The sequence below is a fragment of the Cupressus sempervirens genome, chromosome 9, assembly GCF_028749045.1.
Source record: "Cupressus sempervirens isolate cs-2001-9-10 chromosome 9, ASM2874904v1, whole genome shotgun sequence".
NCBI classification, from domain to species: domain Eukaryota; kingdom Viridiplantae; phylum Streptophyta; class Pinopsida; order Cupressales; family Cupressaceae; genus Cupressus; species Cupressus sempervirens.
In genome coordinates, this window is record NC_143126.1 from 183,824,861 (window position 1) to 183,834,379 (window position 9,519).

Consider the following 9,519-nt stretch of genomic DNA (forward strand, 5'->3'; position numbering starts at 1 on the left):
CTAAACTTTTCATTCTCGTTTTGGCACAATATTGATTTGGATTATTCATTCTTATTCACTTTTAATGTACAATCATTTCAAACTCAACTAAACTTTTCATCCTGATCTGCTACGTGTGTCAATCCTTCAAACCAAATAGTCATTCGAGGAGTCTAGACCTTGTTCGTTGTTAGGGATTAACCTTACTTCCGTTAATACAAAATGATATAAATTGAAATTAGTAAATAACTTAGTTAGAGGACAGAGTAAAGGTTTGAATTTTCTTATCCAATTGTCATTGGAAGTCCCAAATTCCATGTGTGCTCACATGAGGGATCGACCAAAGGAGCTCTGTCCAATGAGGGAAACAAATGATTCATTGAAAAGTAGTTTTTGATACAATCTTACATATGTATATATAGAAACTTCAATTGATTAAAAAAAAATACATAAGAAACATACATAGAACATTCAATCGACATGAATGAAAATCGCAGATCACTAACAATTATTTTCACTAACTTCATGATCAATGAGCATCACTTACATAATATAGACAAAATGAATAATTCAAAACACTTCAACATGACCAAAACAAAGGCTATATCTATTCAATTTCATGAGTTGAGGATTTTTGGGAAGTTGGAACTCTCAAAGCAAGAAAATAGAACTTGTGACTATGAGCTTGGTGCTCAAGCACCAAGAGGTTGTTGGCAATATGGTTAAGGCAGTTTAGTACTTTTGTCGATTTGGTGTTGTCATTTATGGCAACATATATTTTGGTATTTCATTGTGAAATCAGAGACAAAAAATTGTCTAACTGTTAAATAGTTTGCATTAGTGTAGAGACAAATTCTATGTGTACAGATGATAGAGGCAAAGATGACACATCCACAGTTGAGGAAGGATATTTGACAATGTCATGATGATGTGTGTCAGTGCACAGATGTGTACAAACAATACAACGATAGTTACAGAGGATTTACCAGTACAGGTAATTAGCAAAGCATAATAGAGCATGATAGAAGATTGAGTATTACGACTTAAGGAATTATTTTGGTAATAAAATAATTACTTAACTATGATGGGACAACATCCTAGATGTTAACTTTGAGTTAATTTTATAATTAGCCAAGCATGTGAAAGCATCAAGGCTGACAGGACAACGTTTTTGCTAAAATGCAAGGAATAAGTAAAGATCATATATTGCATAGCTAAGTGTGAAATGAAATGATATGTGAACTAATGTGAAGGATGTGTATGTGACATGTGAGCCTTGTATGATGTGAGATCTGGTGTATGATAAGAGGACTTGTGAAGTATAATAGTGAGTCAGTATTGTATGTATAATTATTTTTGCAAAGAAACGTAATTGTATATTGCATGTTTGAGTAGTGGGCTCATCTTGCATAAATTGACTACCACCTCGTAACAGGGTTGAAACAACTCTTAATAGCATTGATGCTTTTAACAGGGCCTAGTCCTCTAAAAAGGACTCGAGACACTATCTATAATTGATAGACTCCTAATAGGGTCAATATCCTTAATTGGATTTTTTTGTTTAGTGGATCATTTTGTGGGTATCATCCCCACCGAGGTTTTCCCTTGGCCATGGTTTCCCTAGTTAACAAATAATGGTGTTATGAATTCTCTTTGTGTATGGTTATATTTCATGTTCAATATTATTGGTTTACTTTCTTATGCATGTTGCAAAGTAATTAATAATATCTAGTTGTGGGCAAAAGTATGTAGAATACTGATTCATCCCCCCTCTCAATATTATCTATTTCTAACAAAGGTACTAATGAGGGGTCCTATATTCAAGTCAATACTTGCTTGTGATTTTCAAAATGACTCCATTGCTTAAGCCAAGTTGCTCAATGTTATAGTAGCTTTTGGGTTTTGATCATTTAAAAGTAATTTACATTTATCTCAATTACAAGGTATCTTTTGAGTTGTTGGTTTGACCAAGCACTTAATGGATTTGAACAATGTGCTAAGAGATGTATCTAAATAACAAGGTTTATGAGCTTGATGAGACTATATTGGCTTTAAAATGCATATTGTACTTTTATTTTGATTTTAGCATAATATCATTTTTTGGTAAAGCGGGGACATTAAGAGAATAAATTTAAATATAACATTAATGTCTACTACAAAACAACAATCCATTAAGATCACACAGATGCCAAATGATCATAGGCTTTATTCATCCCTATGCATTTAATAAAAATAACTCTATGTGTACATATATATTGTCTTGATATAATGACTTTTAAATTGTTTTCCTTACTTCTAGGTTTGATTATGTAAAAAAAATTGCTACACAATCAAACCCATAAGTAAGAAAAATATCTATATAGACTGTAGAGATCTGATAACATTGAACTTCATTTTTTTAAAAATGACATGTTGATATTATGATCACCACTTCTACATTGTGAGGTCCCTTCTCGCACGTACTTATTAAATATGAATTTCTCTGTCAAATCTATTGCAGGAGATTTGAACGGATATGAAGTAATGTTTTATGTTGTGAATGTCCTTATGAAATTAAGAGTAGTTGATACATCCATGTTTTTAATGCTCAGTGATTCGAGAACTACTACATTATCTTGACTAATTAAACATTAAAATTTCACCAACAATGATACAAGGCATTTTCACCTGATGATAAGGATGTTGATTTTGATACCTCGATGATTAAGTTTTATGCTTCAGATAATTCAGTATTCTTTAATTGGTGATGTTATGATGTTTAGGTATATGCATACCTAACGATGACTATACTAGTACTTAACTTGAATTAATAAATAAGTTATGTTATTTTGATTATGTGATTACTGATGATTAAATGAGAGTAGAAATGAATTAAATAGTTAATTAATTGAAGCATTATGTTCTGAGTTATGTGATTTCCCTGATAAGTTATATATATATATATATATATATATATATATATATATATATATATATATATATATATATATATATATATATATATATATATATATATATATATATATATATATATATATATATATATATATATATGCATGAGATTTTCTTGAGCTACTGATGTGTGCAATGAGTGTGCAGGATATTTTAGCTGAGAAACCCGACGGAGGAATGGAACTGATCCCTATGTGCTAATTTTGGAAACCTTGTTGTTCGTAATTCAAGTATTGTATTGTGAGATGTATGTATGTATCTTTCTATGTTCGATGAATGTTAATGTTCGTAACTATGTTCTTTTAGTGTCGCTTGACACTCGTGAATTGTTTATGTTCTTTAGTGTGCTGATTAGGGTTAGCTATGTAACCTTTGGACCTAAGTCGGATTAAGTTAGTGTCTTTTTGCTAATTTGGTTCTTAGTCGAGTTTAGTCACCCTAATCCGAATTAGTGCTTAATCTGCATTTTTAGAGTTGTTAGTTGGTCCTAATTATTTCCTAGCTTTTGTTTGGCTCTAAACCTATTCCTCATGCTTTAAAACATGAAATATTTATACCCAAGGGGTATGGGTATGGGTTGGGGGTCTTTTCCAAACCCTAAGCCCATTTTATTGACTTTTGAGGTCACTCAAAAAGTCTCTTTTTGCCTTTGTGCGAAAATTGACTATGGCTACCATGAGTTTCATTACCCCACCTCCACTTAGTGTTTAACCATGGTGTGGGTTGAGTTAGGAGTTTCTAGAATTGTAAGTGGGTGGGAGAAGTTATTGATCCTTTTGGTGGTTGAGTTTGAGGCTCATTTAGAGGCCCTTCTTGGACTAGTTGAGGTTGTTACCCAATCTCTACATTTAGAGAGGAGTCTTGGAAGATTGGAGCAAGGAAGGGGAAAGCTCTACTCAAACTTGTTCATTGCCATTACCTCTTTGTGAAGGTAGGAACTGTCATCTCCCTTGTTCATATTTCATTCTTGTTTCATGCTTATGCTACCTTGTTGTTGTTTGAATGTTTGTATGTTTGTGGGTATGTTGGAAAGATTTGAAAACCATGATTATTTTTGGATGATTTCTTTTTATGTTTATGTTGGAAATTTTGAGATTTTCTTGCATGGGAGTTTTAGTATTACTCACCTTTGGATAGGGCAGAAGTGCCAATTTTGGGAAAGGTCTGTTTAGTCGGACTCCAACTAGTGTAGAGTCTCTTCTCAAGATGAGAAGAGGGAGAAAGGGTAGGGTGTTATGGGCCCCTACCTGTCAGCACAAACCTTGTATGATTATGGTATGTTGAAATGGAAGAACGAAAGTTCTTGGTTTATAGCCCTGATTGGGCATCTGTTTGGTGTTGTGCTTGACTTCTCCTGGTTGGAAGAATCCACCTTTCCCTAGTGTTGATTCATTGTGAATCCTATTGTGAAAACCTTGTATGAATATGCATGTTTGATTTGTTTCTTAGTCATGCTTGTTGTCACCTGATCAAATCTTGTTCTCTCCACGATTCTTAGTAATGTGTTGCAAAAATTGATATGGAACCCTTGATGAGGGACATGAAGGAAATTATTTGATTTTTGAAATTCAAGATTGAAATCCTATGTAAATTGTATTTAATAACTTTGTTGTAATGGCAACGAAGTCAGGTTTTCTTCCTGGTTCTTTCCCGGCTGAACCTTTGAATCAGGTTACCAATAAAATAGTGGTTGAGTATTATTGCTTCTCTTGAGATTTAATCGTAATTTTCAGTTATATGGATAAAATGATGATGTTTCACTCTTCCTACAGTAATTGTATCTTTTGTAATCATTCTCATTTGATTGAAGTTAATTAGGTAACATAGTGATATATATATATATATATATATATATATATATATATATATATATATATATATATATATATATATATATATATATATATATATATATATATCAATCTATGCATTTTAAGATTACAATATGTTAAAAAAATTCGCTTTTGATTTGTATTTAAATTTTGTAATTGTTACATGAATGTGAGGAAGTTAAGTAATTCTAATTAAATTCTTATATATTACATTGCATCCTATTATTACCCAAAAAAACAAAAAAATTAAAATAAATTGTTAGTGTGTTTTTGCCCTGTATTTTTTGGGCATGACATACATAGAAAAGCATATAAGCTAAAACTAAAAAAAATTGTGATGCTCTTCTATTAGATAAATATAAATACTTTCAAATGTGAATGTATCCATCTAAATGTCTCCACTATGCACACATTTTGAAATAAGTCAAATAATGTCCAGTAATGAGATTACAATATTTTCCATCCATACAATAAATTTCCATGAAGAACACACTAGCATAAGATTAAGTAGTTGCCTAGCTAAAAACAAATTACCTATTTCCACTATTGATTACACCATAGGGATAGAGTTCCAATGTAGTGCAGGTAAGTAGTTCAACAAAGTTTTCATATCTAAATATTGTCTAATATTGATCATATTCCCCACATTAGATCAACCATAAGCCATGACGACACTAACCAAAGTGATAATTTACCTATTACAAACTACATTGTGAGTTAAGAAGTAATTCATCAAATTTAATATTTTATTTGATGGATGACTAATGAAAGTGTTGAAAACATGCTAAAATTACCTGGCTTGGTTATGTTGTAACCTCTTCTGCTTTGGATTTTGTATGTCTTGACACCTTTGATAATTTTACCCACCTAGAACTTTCTTTACAAACCTTTTAAAGTCATTGCTCATGTTTTTTAAAGAGCCCATTGTCGACCTTGGGAATGTAGATGACAATGTTACATTGTTGCAGACATTCAAATGACTTGAAATGGTTAGTGACAAATTATTTTCTTTTTGTTGTGAAAAATATTGAATAGCAATTACAATGCGCCCTTTGACAAAAAGTTCCCTAAACTTCAAAGGTCTTACCTTGTTGACATGCCATTTGTGTCATTTGAAGAATTAGATCTATTTTCAATAGATAGTCATAATATGTCATTACAATTTTCCAATACATAGGCCTCTGAACTATCATCTACAAAATTCTTCAACATGGTTTAGTCACTTCATCCAACTCAAGTTTGTTGCCTAGACTTCCATGGATAGAAGCACTCTGTCTCCAGATATCCATTACATGAGTTCTAGTAATTGAATCATGGAAAGGACTATATGAGGTTATATTATTGCATTCAGAGGTGCTTTTACTCAAAACATTATTGCTTGGGCTCCTACAGATATGACAATCAAGCATGTGACTCCCTGAGATTGAGTTGTCATGTTCCATATTTCTACAGCTATGTAGAGCATGCTCATACATCATGGACCTAATAACAAAATTAGTAGTTCCATCAAAAAACATGGAAATATACATATCATTTGGAGGCTTTTCAAGGACAAGGATATTTGAAAAATAGTTTAGGGCCTGTTTGGTTGCTGGAATAGGACTGGAATAGGAAGAGAAAATTAGAATATGTTTTATATTTGTTGTTTGGTATGCTCAATCAAAATTTGGAATAGGAAGACATATTCTAATTTTTCCTCTAAAATGAGCATATGTCTATGCCAAAAAATAGTTAGAATTGGAATAGCCATTCATATTCCTAGTCTATTTTTTTATTAAAAAAAATAAAAATTTAATTCCATTCCCATTCCATTTTTCTATTCTAATTTTTAATTCCTATGCTAGCAACCAAACGGGCCCTTATAGAATTGATTGTATTGTCAACACATTCCTTGGAATTTGCATCGTTGGAGCTAAGAAGTTGGATGTATGGAAACAATACTTTGTTGGGACCTCACATCCAAATCCTTCAGAGCTAGGCATGATAGGAACATAAGAAGTATTTGTATGTGATCCTGTGATAATGTCTTGTACACTATCACTGGTTCTATGATTGCCCTTGGGAACAAAATCCAATGCATTATTACACACAGGTTCACAATCTCCATATAATGCAAAAATTTGTTGGAAATAGGATGTAGAGACCTTAGGGGTTTTGCAAACATAATTATTTGAATTCTTATCTAAAGAGACTTTTTGACCATTCAAATTACACCTAGGAGACGCTAGATCCTTAGACTCGAAAAATGAGCTTGCTAAATCATGTTCATCTTTTTGGGTAGAAATAAAAAAAAATGAAGAGCTAGTTTCATCCACTAGCTAATATTCTTCTTTATGGCTAGCTCTCCATTGTATTATCTGGTAGTTTCCTAAGCTACTATAAAGAGAAGTGTAATATAAATAATATATAACTATAGTGATTCACTATCATGATTAATGCAATTGAAATTTCCCTACTTAGGAATTGTTATGAACTACTTCACATATACATAGAATTCTAATAAAAATTTGATTTTTTTGATAGAACTTCCACCTAACAATCCCACATTATGCAGACATTCATGTGCTAAATGGTCTTGATTAGGTTTGTGCCCCCTCAACACAGTAGAGGATCTGCTACAAATTCCTTGCCATGCTACAATGAAGCTTCCTCTCAATTACATTTATAAGAAAAAAGCCAACTATATTTCCATGTGATCTTAAAAAAAATATTACACTCTTACTAAGCTAGTTAAAAGAAGTGATTTTTCCCCTCTCCCTCTTAATGACATATTATCTCAACTTCACTAGAAATAACCAAAAAGGCAACCAAACTCTCAAACAAGTTGGAAATTTCTAAGTAAGTGAGCTTATTACTTTTTTTCAAATTATGACTTAAATAAAGTGTAAGGAATCGAATTTTCATTACATTTCTCTTTATTTACAATATTTCAATATTTGTGTTACATGCTTTCTTATGAATGAAATGCATATTAGATTACATGCAAATTATTCCTTTGGTAAAAATAACATTTTTATGTATGCCTTAAAAAATAACATTTTTAAGTATGCCTTTCTAAATATTTAGTATTTTATTTATGAATCTCACATTCTAAGTGTATAAAGAATATTCCTTGTTTCTTCTATAATCTTATTGAGTGAGTGAAGTGGCCAAATTTAAAGTATTTTTTTTTCAGTGACCGAGGCCATGCTTTGATGCCCTATTGCTATATATGGTGGCAAAATTATTTTCTCTATCAATAACTTATTTGGTAAAAATCCATTTACATTAAGAAGAAAATTATATTTTATTTTTTCGTGTCTTATAATATTTGATAATATATAATATATGTATTCTAAAAAGTTTAATTTTTATATTATTTATTGAATTTGAAACTTGAAATTTGATTTTTTTAATTAATAACATATTATTATTCTAATAAAATTAAATTTGTGATTTATAGATCCAAAAATGGAGAAAAAATCTATAAGATTAAAGACACTATAATCTTTAACTTTCATATGTCATTGAAAAGATCCAAAGGAGGATCGTGTCAAGTAGTTTAGATATGTCATTGAATAGATCCAAAAAAATGGAGAAAAAATCTATAAGATCAAAGACACTATAATCTTTAACTTTAACCTTCACCTTTGAATAATTTTATTTTTATTTTTTAAGAAATTTGATAATATTTTCATTTTTTAAGGATCTCAATATAGATGATTTTGAATTTTTATCAAAATATGGATGATTTTATATTTATATTTTTGTATAGGACTTGAGATAGATTATTTTGTATTTTTATCAAAATATAGATGATTTTGTATTTTTATTTTTGTTTAGGAATTGAACTTCTATTTTGCTACATAATTCTCTAGAAGTATTTTGCTACATAATTCTTTGGAAGTTTTTGTTAGCAACTAGGAAAATTTGTTGTTAGAAACTAGGAATCTCTATCATGTTTGCATATTTTGGGACTAAAACTTTTACCTTGAATTGCTCTTAAAATGCTCCTAAAAGATCAAGAATCCTATTAACATGAACCTCTTTGAAAACTAAACTAAACTAATAACCTTAACTAATAATATATGTAATATACAACTGAAAAATATATCACCATCAAAGTTCAAGCAAAAATGACATTTTAAAGATTGAAAGTTTAAGCAAAAATGATATTTTAAAGATTGATTATTTTTCATGAACTCATGAAGAAGAGACCTAACCTATTTTTCATGAGGAGGAGAAAAATAAATATTATCTCAACTTCACTAGAAATAACCAAAAAGGCAACCAAACTCTCAAACAAGTTGGAAATTTCTAACAAAGTGACTTTATTATTTTTTTCAAAATATGACTATTAAATAAAGTGTAAGGATTCTAATTTTCATTCCATTTCTCTTTATTTACAATATTTCAATCTATATATTTTTTGATGGAGGTCATCCACAAACAAGTTTTAGGTACCTGATACGGGCCCTTGTGTGCCTGAAACCTCTTTAGCTAAGAGCCAAGGACTAAGGAGCATCCATGCTGCCAAATTTGCCTGCGACATGATCCCAGCCTCATCCCTTAATGTCTTCAGACTTGCACTCAACAAGACTTGATCCCTAGTGGGCTCTTTATGAGCCATTCAACTTCATATTTGTTTTACATGCTTGCTTATGAATGAATGGCATAGGGGATTACATGCAAATTATTTCTTTCAGAAAGTTAAAAATAACATTTTTATGTATGTCTTTAAAAATAACATTTTTAAGTATGCCTTTCTAAATATTTA

The 9,519-nt window shown here is 30.6% G+C and overlaps 2 pseudogenes; both read right to left on the reverse strand.

Moving 5' to 3' along the window:
* Positions 1-5,293: 5,293 nt before the first annotated feature.
* LOC149538081 (uncharacterized) lies at positions 5,294-6,513 on the reverse strand (annotated as a pseudogene).
* A 71-nt stretch (positions 6,514-6,584) lies between these two features.
* On the reverse strand, positions 6,585-9,294 carry LOC149538082 (uncharacterized; annotated as a pseudogene).
* Positions 9,295-9,519: the final 225 nt, after the last annotated feature.